At 36.0% G+C, this 14401-nt stretch overlaps 1 long non-coding RNA gene across 1 annotated transcript; it reads right to left on the bottom strand.

Annotated features, from left to right (window-relative positions):
* Positions 1 to 8287: 8287 nt before the first annotated feature.
* On the bottom strand, positions 8288 to 9273 carry LOC131549163 (uncharacterized). The gene is made up of 3 exons (XR_009273343.1): positions 9199 to 9273; positions 8403 to 8457; positions 8288 to 8312 (listed from the first exon to the last, which is right to left on the bottom strand). It is a non-coding gene; the product is annotated as an uncharacterized LOC131549163 (long non-coding RNA).
* Positions 9274 to 14401: the final 5128 nt, after the last annotated feature.

Below are 14401 nucleotides of genomic sequence, written 5' to 3' on the forward strand. Positions count from 1 at the left end.
ATATATATATATATATATATATATATATATATATATATATATATAGTTTTAGTTGAGTTTTTTAATAGTAATAGTTTTAGCAATAACAACACCTATCCAAAAATGACAACAAAAGCACGATAAAATTAGTCCACATGACTCAAGCACTATATTCCAAGTTTGCTGAAATCATACAATATGTGAGAATTAGACAAAAAAGGTCTCGACAAAAACCTCTCATCCACAGAAGCTTTTAAATCAAATTGATGAAATCTATCACACTGAGTTACAAGGAATGTTGCAACCAATGGTGTTTGTAAGTAAACGGCCTAAACCAAAAGAGCAGAGTGAAATATGAGTGAAAAGGGACTTGAATTTGAGTGTTTACTTTGTATGGCTTCAGAATACTTAATACAGCACTTAGTCATATGGACTTCAATTATGTTGCCTTTTTGGTGTTTTACAGCTTATCTTCATTCACATTCATAACTGTTTTATGAAAAAAGTAGTGTGAACATCATTTGAAATATCTCCTTTTGTGTAACATGGAAGAAAGAAAATCCTACAGGCTAATTTGAATTTTTTTTAATGCACTATTCCTTGAAATTACTGGTGAAATCTGTTTGTTTTGCAAGTTTTATGTCTGCGTGTGCACCCGTATAGCAAAATTTGTAGCCAAAGGCAATTCAACTAATAAAGGCAAAAACATGTGAACAGACACACACACACGCATAAACACCTTCTGCCCACTCAGGGTAGAAAAGACAGGTGAGAAAAGAAACTCCCTCCCTCTACACTAATTACACTTTAATATGAGTGTGTGTGTGTGTGTGCACACCTGCCCTGCAGGCATGAATTGTCTTGAATGAGGTTTGGCACTGGGCCCCTCAGATTTCCATGCAGTGTGAATCAGAATGTGTGTGTTGTTCACGCAGGCTCGCGTGTTACAAGGAGCAGAAGTGCTGACTGAACCCGCTGCGGTGCGTCAGTTTCAGTGAAGCTGTCTGAACATGCTGAAGAGAAACCACCCACCCATGTCTTCCTCCTTTCTACGTGCAGCATACGAGCCATATACTTTTATTCTGTCACAAGTTTCATCCTAAGTGGGGGCGACCTGTGAACTTGAGAGTCATTGAAAGAACCCTATCACCACTTTGCCATTAGCAGGGCACTTAACCTCAAATTGACCCATATCATCTATATTTTTGCATTTTCAGAAGAACTTTAATGGCCTTTGCGACACTCCAAGCCATAGTGAAAAAATACACAAAAGAAAAGACACAATGAATTTATTGATTCCAGTTCCAATTACTATAAAAAATATAAATATTTGGGAGAAAAGATATGCAAGATGTGTTTACTTAATGATTTTCCCAGTATTTTTAGAAGCAGCATAACCACAGACCAATAATTGGCCTCAACTATATATTAAACAACAATACTAAACAAAAGAGTGATAACACATTTCATTAATATTTACTTATTAAAAGCAATACTGACAGAATGCATGATGTATATGTTTGTTTCGGTCTCATAAGAATTATTAATTCAAGAATGAGACATGCATTGGGTGAAATGTATGATGAACCAGCTCATAAAAGTAATTTATTTTGGGAACCAGACAGCACTGGTTGTATTGTAAGCTTGTGATTCACTTAAAAGAACCGTTTCATAAGAGTCATTCATTTATGAATCAGACTACACTAGGTGCAATGTGTGATTCTGATTCACTGAAACAAACTTGTTTATAAGATTTATTTATTCTGGAAATTAATTACACTGGGTGTAATGCATGTTGTTTATTCACTTAAATTACTTTGTTCAGGAACTGGACTACATGAGGTGTTATGTCTGATTAAGAGTCAGTCATAAGGGTATCACAATACACCGGTTGTGCTCTAAGCTATTGATTCACTAAAAAGTGGTTCACATGTGTCATTAGTTCACAAATCAGACTAAACTGGGAACAATGTATGTTTTTTTTTGTTTTTTTTCCCAGCACACAAGAGTCATTTGTTCAGGATTCAGACTACACTGGGTGTAATGTATGATTCTGATTCACTAAAACAAACCAGCTCATAAAAAACATTAATTCTAGAATTGGACTACACTATTTGTGTTGTATGTTTTCGAGTAAAAGGATAGTTCACCCAAAAATGAAAATTAATTATTTACCCTCATGTTGTTCCAATTCCAAACCCGCAAGACCTTCATTCAACTTCAGAACACAAATACGATATTTTTGATGAAATCCGAGAGCTTTCTAAACCTGCATAGACAGCAATGTAACTACCAAGTTCAAGTATTCTTTTTTCTCTTTGTGCACAAAAAGTATTCTCATAACATCACAGTTGAACCACTGACGTCATATGGACTATTTTAAAGATGTCCTTACTACCTTTCTGTGCCTTGAAAGTGTCAGTTGCATTGCTGTCTATGGAGGGACAGAAAGCTATCGGATTTCATCAAAAATATCTTAATTTGTGTTTTGAAGATGAACAAATATCTTACAGATTTGGAACGACATGAGGGTGAGTAATTAATGACATAATTTTCATTTTTGGGTGAACTATCCTTTTAATTAAAAAGAACTGGTTCATAAGAGTCACCCATTTGGGAATCAGACTACACTCAGAAGATTCTCTTAGATTCTACAAGATTCCAAAGTCTACAACCAAAAGTCAGAGATTTCAATATGAGCATCACATTCTCCCAAAATTAAATAATCTGAGGTATACACATTCATTTTTCAACTCTATAAACTTACATTTACAAAGTTGATATTTAGATATATCATCCAGAGCTATGAAGCTCTTCTCAGTTTAGCCAGCACCTTCAAAACACACGAAAAACCAAGTTCAACTCCCTGCTGCCTCCACACTAAACACTTGCTGTTTTCTCTTCCACATAGAAGTGAAAAACGAGTGTGAGGTATCAACAGATATTCTGGCATGCCAAAAAAACCCCCGTTAAAATAACTTCTGTGATTAATCAAAGAGTAAACACACGCAGGCGGCTCATTATCTCTCTCAGAGTGGGATTGTGACGACAGCCCCGCTCTGTTCCGCGGGACTCAGCTGGAAGGGTAATGAATAAAGCGGCTTCTTCGGCCGTGCAGAGATGAATGGACGTCCATTTGTATTTGGTCATTATCTACATGTCCAAACGAGAGAAAGCAAAGAAAGACAGAGGATCTTGGGTAGACTTCAGTCCTTGTGTTACAGACGGATTGTGCTTTGCTCAGATAAATCTTCAAACCCAGATCAAGAGTGATTTTAGTTGGAAAGAGATTATAGTGAGGAGAACAAGCCAAGTGAATGTATGGCAAAGAGTGAGTGTACGTAGCCTTACAGAGATGTCAGACAGTGTGTCAGCTCTGTCGGCTGGGGTTTTGGCTCGTGGTCCTCATGGGGAGGGAGCTGCGAGTGTGTGTGTGTGTGTATGAGAGAGAGAGTGTATAAGGTCCAGACCTTGTTTCCTGCATGTTTTAAAGTGGCTTTCTGTTTCCGGTGTGTGATGGGTACCAGACCTCAAGGTCAGACAGGCGGCCCAGTTCTGGAGAAAACCCAGCATTGCTATAGCCCAAACCTAACATTCATCCAAAGACCAAACCCAGTCGTTTACCGCAGTGGATCTTTTCACAAACAGCCAAGCCAGGTGGAGGGAAGTCATATGTGTGTGTGTGTGTGTGTGTGTGTGTGTGTGTGTGCATGCTTGACTCCCTCACACACTCCTCTGGCAGACATTGAAGGCCGGGCAGTCCTCCAGTAAGAGCGTGCATAAACAGATTCAAGGCAAGACACACACACATACATCACTTAAACAAAAGCATGTTGCTCATTTCTACAGTTTTTAACAAACCAGGAATGCTATAGCAACCACCTAAAACGCAACCATCCATACCCTAGTAATCCAGATTTTTTTCCAGCATTTTGCACAGGCAAACATCACTTAGTTGTTATGCAGGAAATGTAAAAATCTAGTTTGTTGTTTCTTTCCGACAGGACAGGGTTTTATTGTGACGGCGCTGCTGCCATTACAGTCATAAGCAATTTTTTTTTTCATTCTTCTATTTGTTCCTCACTCCTCATCACTAGTTTCTCTCTCTCTCCACCATCTGGTTTCCACATGTCATTCTGGTCCAAAGCTCATTCATCAGAATGTCCCCAGTCACACATCTTCATACCAGCCAAACACACTTTACATTCATCATACACACTAACTTTAACTTCACACACACTTCCAAGCTGGGGGACTCTCTCCAAAAAGGTCTGCAAGGAACTTATTCAATTTGGATTTGTTTACTAGGGCCTTTCATGCAACTTAATTCACTTCTTTCCTTAGTTTTGCATTTTATTGTTTTTACATCTATTTATTAGCATTTTTATTTTATTTTCTTGTTTTTTTTTTTGTTTGTTTGTTTGTTTTATACCAATTTAATGTGATTCCGATTCTGATTATGCATGCAATTTTTATATATATTTATGATGCTACTATACACTATCATTTAAAGCTTTGTGGCCTTTAAATATTTGACAAAATGTTTTTTGAAAGACGTTTCTTCTACTCATCAAAGTTGTGTTTATTTGGTTAAAATACAGTAAAAACAATAATGTTGTGAAAAAACATTACAATTTAAAATAACTGCTTACTATTTGAATTTATTTTTTAATTTTTATTCTAGTCTTCAGTATCACATCATCCTTCAGAAATCATTTTAATATGCTGATTTGCTGCTTTTATTATTAGTAGTATTATTATTATCAGTGTTGAAAACAGTTGTGCTGCTTAATAATTGTGATTTTTTTTTTCAGGATTCTTTGATGAATAAAATGTTCAAACAGAAAAGCATTTGCTTGAACCAGAAATCTTTAGTAACATATGAATGCCCCTGCTGTCACTTTTCATCAATTTAATGCATCCTCGCTGAATGAAAGAATGAATTTCTTTCTAAAAACTTTGGAACTGTAACATACATGTTTCCCTTTCTCCACACCAGAACAGAGCACACAGATATGCACCAACCTGGCTTAAACACTAACGAACTGCACGCATCTCTGTTCACCCTACACACTGACTGTAACCACACGCTGACATAATAGATTTTGTCAGGGGAGCGAGTCTGGGCTCAGAGCCACACTTGAGGGGCAAAGAGTTCCTCCAGCAGTTGTAACTGGGCCTCTCACAAAAACACACAATTTTTCTTAAATTCCAGAACTGTTTTGTAAGCTAAAGATCAAAAATCATGGTTCACGGTCTATCGCAAGCAAGTGTGTTTATTATTAAAATATCAGGCTAATATATGTAGATGGATTTGACAGGGCTAAAGGAATAGTTCACCCAAACATTTTAATACCGTCATCATTTATTATTGAGTGTAAGTTTATAACTTTAATTTCAGTCTTTTCTCACACAAAGCTATTGTGGAGACTTGAAATAAAGAGCAAAAGTTGGATTTTTATGGTACTTTAATGGGACTTCACTCACACTCAAGTGGTTCCAAACCTGTATCCAAAATGTTTTCTTTTATGTTCAGCTAAAGAAAGAAACTCAAACAACTTAGAGCAACTTGAGGCTGAATAAATGTTGACAGTTTAGTTTTCATTTTTGGCTGAACTAATTAAACACAGTTCTCTCTCAGGGTCAATGAATGACGGTTAAAAGTAAAAGTGTGGTTGAAGGTCTGATAAAAATGCTTTGATGAGGTTCAGATCTAGAATCAGACACAGGCGGTTATCGGCTAAACTTGTCAAAAACTCAAAGCTCCTTGTCGAAGTGATCATCGCACAGGGAGTAACCCAAGTGGCTTTGTCTTAGGGCTGCCGTCACCTCTGGCCCCTTCGGGCAATTGTAACCCTTCTCTGTGACCCCTGGTGATCCCTGAACCAGCGGTAGTCGCTTTGACCGACACTCATCTGGGATGAATTATAGCATCTTCAATTAGCACTCTGGGCCTGAGATAATGAGAGAAGGAAAGCTGAGTCTAATATTTAAGATAGGTTTACAGTGTATAACAGATTTATGTGCAGGATACAGTGAGTTAGTGCTTGAACTAGTGCTTCAGTTGAAGTGAGAATTATTAATAATACAGCTCTTATGGGGGTGAACGAGTGTTCTTGATAGGGAGGAGAGGGAGAGATTATATTAGCTTTCATGTGAAGGTCGTGCTGATAGCATTATCCTCTCTATTGTGCTCTCATAAAGCAGTCCAGCTTCTTTGAAAACCTGCTTCTATACAAAGATTTTAAGCAAAAAGACATGCAATAAGGGATGGTTCAGGAAGAAAAACAACATTTTTAGATTTATAAAATATTGTAATGTTACACAAAATAGCAGCACTCCCACATTTACTGGTCAACTTAAATTATATGACCAGGAATAACTTTTGTATGAATTTTACCTTTACCTGTTGAAAGGGTTTGGGGTTGGTTGGTAAGAGTTTTATTTATTTTTTAAATTCTTACCAAGGCTGCATTTATTTGATCTAAATACAGTAAAAACATCAATATTGTGAAATATTATTTCTAATTAATAGAACTGTTTTCCATTTTAATATATAATTTATTCCTGTGATGCAAAGCTGAATTTTCAGCATCATTACTACAGTCTTCAGCATCACATGATCTTTCAGAAATCATTCTAATATGCTGATTTGATGCTCGTTAATATTATCAATGTTGAAAACAATTGTGCTGCTTAAAACTTTCTTGGAAATCTGTGCTTCGTTAATGAATAGACCTAATGAATAACCAGGATTAAGGAATGAATAGAAAGCTCAAATGAACAGCATTTTATTATTTAAAATATAAATATTTTATAATAATGTATACGTCTTTACTGTCGTATCAGTTTAATGCGTCCTTCAGGAAAAAATAAGCCATGCTTTCTTGGTTGTGCTACATTCTAAACCACATCTTTAATATAACACAATCATAAATAATAAGCCAGTGAAAGGAAAAGAAATGGAAAACACCCTGCTGTGGCGAAAGGTCTCAGGTAGATTTAAGGGCCAGATGGGGTTTGGTCTGCCCCTGTATTTAGTTACCCTATAGCGGCAATTCCCGGTGCTTCCTTTGTGCGAGTCTGGTGTACCTGAGCTACTATACAGATGGCAGTATGGGTGGACAGGAAGTGAACATACATTTCATTTAAAGCCAAATAACCCCAAACCAAACTGGATTGTTCTCTGAGAGCTGATGTTTGTGCTTTTGCATTAAGAGTTTGACAATCCTGAATGCTGACATTGCAAGATGACACTCCTTTTTCCACCCAGAGTTCACAAACTGTTTACTGGCCCGAAGAAGAGTCTTCAGATGTTTTTGGCAACTTGTAAATGGTCATAGTGGTGTGTGTTAGCCTAATGAGGCAGAGAGAAACAGGGCGTTTGGCACAGTGCTGAAGCACACTAATTGGCTTCTCAGATTACAAGCGAGGTACTACCTGATCTGCACCAGTGACCTTCACTAACATGCAAACACACACACATTCAGATCACCTACCCTAAAAGTCCTTCAGATCTACCCTAAAAGATCTTCAGAAAGGGGTTGTAGTCACAAATACACATTCATGCACACTAGTACAATTACACACAAGTAGCATCGTGTACATGCATATTTAATTGTTTTAAAACACTGCAGCTACTATTTCAAACCACCAAACCCTTCAAGCAGAGGGTGTGTGAGTGAGTGTTTTGCTGAGATTACACAGACCTTGGCATGATGTCCACTTTGTTCTGCCCAGAATGAACGCCTCATGCCTCATATACACATGCAGAAAAATCAATGACGTGATGCACAATTTTTTCCAGATCTGAAATTATTCAAAAATACATCTCATAAAGATCTCACAAAGACAAAGTTTTAAATGTGATTGAAAGAAAGTTTTCACTTCAAAATTCTGCAAAAAAAAAGTGTCATTGCAAGGCTGAAATTTTACTTCATTGTTAAATTTAATATATATAAAAATATATATTTCAATGTAATTAAAGCAGTGAAATAAATTTGTTTTAAAGACACTTAATAATATACACACACATACATGGGATATAAATGATTATTACAAAATGTAAAACTGACCCAGATACACTTCAAAAACATGCTCTTCATATTTTCCTACAGACCTTGGAAAACTCTCTTTTGTGTTTTTGTCATGGACAGTTTCTGCTGAGACACTAATGGGCACCATGCTAGGAGAAAACATGCAGTCAGAATGTTTACATGCATTTTAACAGTGTCAAACATATAAAAGAAGCTAAGCATTGTGCAGGAGGTGTGACATCTTACTGATCAATGGAAGAGGTCAGTCATTAGATGGTTTGACCACAGGTTAATTATCTGGAGACAGAGAGAGGGGGAGAGCATTCATTCATAATATCACAAGCATAACAAAGAAAATGCTGAGCAATGGCAATAAAAATAGTTTACTTGTAGAAGAACAGAATAATCCATTACGGCAGTAATGCAGCCATGATGCTCACTGCTTAGAGACAGAAACAGGTTAAGGCAAATTTTGTCATTTGAACATGAGTACATGGTGTTCCTCTAATAAGCCCTGGTTACATATTTATTATAGACAGTTAACTAAAGTTATGAGAATAGAAAACCACTGTGACATCAGACAACATTATACAAGACATTACTGGATATAATACAACACATGACACAATATGCAGAGAATATTGAGAGAAATTGTGTACATTAAATTAAATATACTGTACATTATAATGTTTTGATGCCTAAATTTACCTTTATCAGTTCAAACGTTTAGTTTTGGTTTTTAGTGTTCATTTTATACAGTACAACTTAGCATAGACATTTAATATCTGTTATTTATCAGTTATTGGCCATAACGCTTAAATAATATCAGCTTATCTGTCATTCTAATATCAGTACATACCTAAATGCTTAGAGAACCTTAGAAAGCACAACTAACGAGCAAAGAGCATCAATAAAAATAGAATTTAAAAAATAAAAAAAGTTAAAATAAGTGATAAGAAAACAGTAACAAAATACTAATAAATAAATTAAAATTTAAAAAACACAGCCAGAAAGTTTTGTATCAGTTAATAACAATACAATTATTTTAAATCAATACCATCAAACAGCAGTCTACATTTTGATCAAAACTACAAATCTCAACTCTGTTGGCAAAGAGGAAATAACTTTTGGAAATAACCTAAGATTGTTGAGATCTGTTTGCTTCTGCCAGAACAAAGAATACATTCAACTTTGTCAACCTCTTATCTCATGGCTCCTCAAGGAATAGTCAGTGCCATCAAACACATCTGCTTTTCCAATCACAATCCTCCCTGCATATTTATTAAATGTGGATCTGGAGTGAATGTGGAAACTCAAAACTCATGCACAAATATTTGGCTGTTCATTTCTGAATCCTCCTTCGCAGAAAGGTGTGCAGCCCAGGCCTAAAACGCCACATATTTATGGCTGAGAAAATATCATTATCGCATCGAGTTCGGTGTCAGGTCAGCTCCACATGTTGCTGACGGGTGTCAGATTTTTTCAGGTGACTCCGGTGACCTTTGAAGGCAGGCGGGTACGGCTTCACCCCAGGCCTCAGCAGCTCTAATGTGGCTTCCTGTGGGGAAACTGACCTTAGGAACGCAGGAGAAGCAGTTTTCAGAGATCGTGCTGCAGACAGGGAGGTTTTGTTAGGGCTTTTGAGAGTGAAGGGCCATTTCCTGCCTTCACAGGAAGAAGTCATATTGGAAACAGATTTGCTCTCCCGTCGGTGCCTGTGATCGAGACCTCTGTGCTAATCGCTAAAAAGAGAGAGAGGGAACATAATGGGGAGGAAAAGGAGGTTTTGAAACTCATCCACATTGTCTTTCCATTTCCTTCTCCTTTCACTTTTTATCAGTTAGAAAGATCAACTCTGTATCTTTCTACTTCCGTCGGCTCCTGTTTCAGCACAAGATTTTCAAATATAAACACAAAGGAGAGCCAAATATGGGAAACACCCAACCAGAGGAGTCACGGGCCGCCCACACAGGCTGAGTCTCATCAGCTCGGCTAACGTAAATAATACAGCCAGTTGAGAATCAGAGAAAGCCATAGCGGTGGGAGTGAAGATATGAAACCTTCCAGTGAACGTAGCCAGCCATCTATTGGGTATATATAAAACTGTCAAAGCAGAGCCAACTGACCCTGGCGTCAACCCAAACATCCCCGTTCTGCTGCCCTGGAGAACGCCAGAAACTTCAAGCACACACACATGCCGTAAAAATACAGCTGATTATGTTCAAATGAAGTGTGTGTGTGTATGTGTGTGTGTCAGGGTGATTATATTAGACGAGAATTGTTATAGGGTAAATGTACCTATTAAGCTCACCAAAATCTACATTGAGACATTTTTAGTGCACAAGATATTGGTTTCAGTACAAAAAGCTATGTTAAAATAAAATACTAATCTCTCACACTAAAATATTTAATTTTATTTTAAATGACAAAAGCATTTCAATTAAGACATACAATATTAAATTCAAAAAGTCTGGCTGTTCCCATTAAGCTCACATCATGTTTTATTAAAAATTCTTGTTTATTTTAAGGAAAATTTTTAAAGAATAATTGTAAAAAATATATTTTTTGAACACTAAAATCAAGCAACAAGGCATTCAATTTGATCAGTTATATATTCATAATGAAGTGTAATTTAAGCACATCTAGGCTAGTCCACGTTCAGCTAAGTAACATATTCAAAAATAAAATAAAACAAATCAATAAAACATTTAATTCATGGGGATGAACACAGAAACTAGCCTCATTATGAAGCGTCTTGTTAAATGGATGTCAACTTATCTATAGTCTCTTAAGGCTGGAATACACTACATGATTTTTGTCCCGATCTGGAAAAGTTCAGAGCCAGTCTGCAGATTTGAGTTGACAGAATCCATAGAAAATCGATTAACTTAACTTAAAGTGACAACCATCAGTTAATATTTAAAGTCTGTTTATGAAGTATTTACATAAACGGTCAATGTTGAAGAGCTTAAAGAGAGCACACTGAGCTTAACTGGAGCAGCAACAATTTTTAATAAATTTAATGTAATATTTATTAAAATGACAGGATTTGTGCTAAATAAATAGTCTAGGACATGTATTAACACTATGAATGAATGTTTGGCACAAAAGTGTGTTACTGTTTAATTCTCAGTGTTCAGATCAGTATCATTACAAATGATGCTGTTCTTCTGATCTTTCTATTCATCAAAAAAACTTCTCAGCTCTTTTCAACATAATAATGATAATAATAATAATAATAATACATGTTTTTTTTAGCAGCAAATCAGAATATTAGAATGATTTCTGAAGGATCATGTGACTGGAGTAATGATGCTAAAAAGTTAGCTTTGAAAGACAGCTTTGATTGTTCCTAATAAACTGTTTAACTGCACTCGCAAGTGAATCTCAAGTTATTTTGTGTTATAGCTAAATATATTCTTAATAAACTACAAACAAAAAATATATAAATTTATTTTGTCCTCACATTCTTTCTTGTAACTCTTCCCTTTCAGTCACATACCTGTCTGAATGACTCATTATGCAGCTCATTATGAGGGCCATTGTCTTCTCAGGTGTTAATCACAGCATTAATGATAATTCACGCCCTCTTGCATAGACCCTTTTCTAGAAAATTTAAATCAATTTATTGTTTTCTGTGAGCGAGTAAACAAGATCATTTTCATATCATTTTGAAGCAAAAACTCTAGGCTACAAGATTCAGTTCTCAAAAGTCTTGTGAACAAATGTTCTGTATGTGTATGGCCTTATTTCAGTGACTTCAAAATTTTACTTTTTCACTAACCACGCATAAACGTTGCTTTCTCAAAAACACAATCATGTACATAAATGCTGCTAACATATTATTGTAGCCCAGTTTGTGCTGATTACAGTGTTATTAGACTTTAGCCATTTATATTTTTATAAGCAACTGAAAAAAGCACAAATGTCAGGGCATCTCAAAACTTCTCCAGGCCCCCAAAACACCCTCAGAACCCAGAGGGTTAACACTCACACTAACATTACTTTTATATCTTGCGGTTTTACATGTTATAAAATATTAAACAAACATCCTGGCATTGTGAGACATTTAGACAATGAAATGACACATATTTAAAAATGTTTCACTTGATTTCATTCATGTTGTCAGGAATTATAGTTTGGAAAAAATCTAACTAGTAAAATGTGTACAAGTTCTCACAATAACACAATAACAACAGGTTCAAGTAATCTTAGGCTACTCATCAGAGTGATATTGTTCACTGGATCCAGCGGCGCGACGCATCGCGTTGTAAGGTAAATTCTGGGTTATTTCTCTCAGCGCATATTTCTTCCAGAAACAAAAAGTAATGTTAACCGGGATGAACTTGTTTGTTTATGCAGAGGCGATGTGGGCGTTTACACTAGCATGCGCCTCACGTGGATGTTTGAATCTGAAAAGCGCGATCGGCGCGTGGGCGTGACCGCATTAGATACAATGTACCCTGTTTGTTTTCTTTATTTTAGAAAAGCACATTGTTTTGTTGTTATTACAGAAATATACAGAATATAAAAGTAGACCCTTTGCAGTTTCAAACGATACCTTATTCTTATCTGTACGATCGAAAGTGACAGAATATTTTTTGTTCTTTTAGCGGTCATAAAGAAAATAGGAGACAGCCAGTGCGGGCTTCGACCCCAGGGGGTTAAATGAGCCTTGGCCCACAGGACACGACAGCGCTTCTGGACCATGTTCACATATGACTTCCTTTTTGCATGATAGAGCTTTAGTTGATATCTGCAGATGGCACGGCGGACTGTGTTTACTGACAGTGGTTTCTGGAATTATTCCTGAGCCCATTTAGTAATGTCAATGACAGAATCATGCCGATGAGTGATGCAGTATCGTCTGAGGGCCCGAAGACCACGGGCATCCAACAAAGGTCTTCGGCCTTGTCCCTTACGCACAGAGATTTCTCCAGTTTCTCTGAATCTTTTGATGATATTATGCACTGTAAATGATGAGATTTTCAAAGCCTTTGCAATCTGAAGTTGAGGAACGTTGTTTTTAAAGTATTCCACAATCTTTTTACGCACTCTTTCACAGATTGGAGAGCCTCTGCCCATCTTTACTTCTGAGAGACTCTGCCTCTCTAAGACATCACTTTTATAGCTAATCATGTTACAGACCTGATGTCAATTAACTTAATTAGTTGCTAGATGTTCTCCCAGCTGAATCTTTTAAAAAATCCTTGCTTTTTCAGCCCTTTGTTGCCCCCGTGCCAACTTTTTTGAGACCTGTAGCAGGCATCAAATTTGAAATGAGCTCATTTAGTGGATAAAAGTGTAAAATTTCTCTGTTTAAACATTTGTTATGTTCTCTATGTTCTATTGTGAATAAAATATTGGCTCATGTGATTTGAAAGTCTTTTAGTTTTCATTTTATTTCCGGAATTCGGGTTGTATAATGCTCATGATGAAATACCCACAAGGCTCCAGGAATGACCTTATATCTTCCCCACTGACTTCTCTTTTGGGAGTGAAATTCGTTTTGAAATATCTATTAGTCCCTCATGTAGACTTGCCAAATTCTTACAAAAGAGAAAAGATCAACAAGGCATCCTTAGCACCACAGTAATGTATACAGGACAGTCTAGGGCTTCTGCCTCAATGTGGGGGGTCCTTATACTGGCACACTTCCTCTGACCCTCAGGGTCATCTCCATGGCAATCCACATCTTCAGCTCCCATAGGGAATGCTACTGGATTGCATTCAGATGATCATTGTTTGAATGTGGTTCTGTCTGGTGGTTTTAGTGTAATAGTTTTAATGTTATTAATTAAAGCAAATTTTACTTTGTTTTTCAAATTTGATTTATTTTTAGTAGCACATTGATTTTTATGGCACTGTTTTTTTTATTTAATTTTTTAATAAGTAGACCTATAATAAAATTAAGCTTAAAGCTTAATTAATTTATTATAATTTAGTTTGAAACACCTTGGTTTTCCTGTCACTGTTTTTTAGTAAGTAGACATATAATATTTTTTATATAATTTTAATAAAATGTCAACTGTGGTGCTGAATGGTGTTATTGATTTTATAGTTTTATTGTTATTCATTAATGCAAAGCTTTCTTCCTGCATTTTAGTTTAGTTTAGTAGCGCCATGTTTTTCATCAATATTTTATTATTATTATTATTAATAACATTATTATTATGTATTTATTTTTTATTGATGCTTTGGTAATACTGTATGTTATGACAATGACATGTTTTGATGCTGTTGGGCATTATTTTGTTTTATTATTTTATTTTATCATTTGTTTATTTCAGTTCATTTATTTGTTTTTATTTACATTGATGTCTTGGTAATACTGCATGTAAAAATCATGCCGGTGCCACTACAAAACTGATAAACCAGATAGACAT

This window comes from Onychostoma macrolepis, chromosome 11 (genome assembly GCF_012432095.1).
Source record: "Onychostoma macrolepis isolate SWU-2019 chromosome 11, ASM1243209v1, whole genome shotgun sequence".
Taxonomy (NCBI): domain Eukaryota; kingdom Metazoa; phylum Chordata; class Actinopteri; order Cypriniformes; family Cyprinidae; genus Onychostoma; species Onychostoma macrolepis.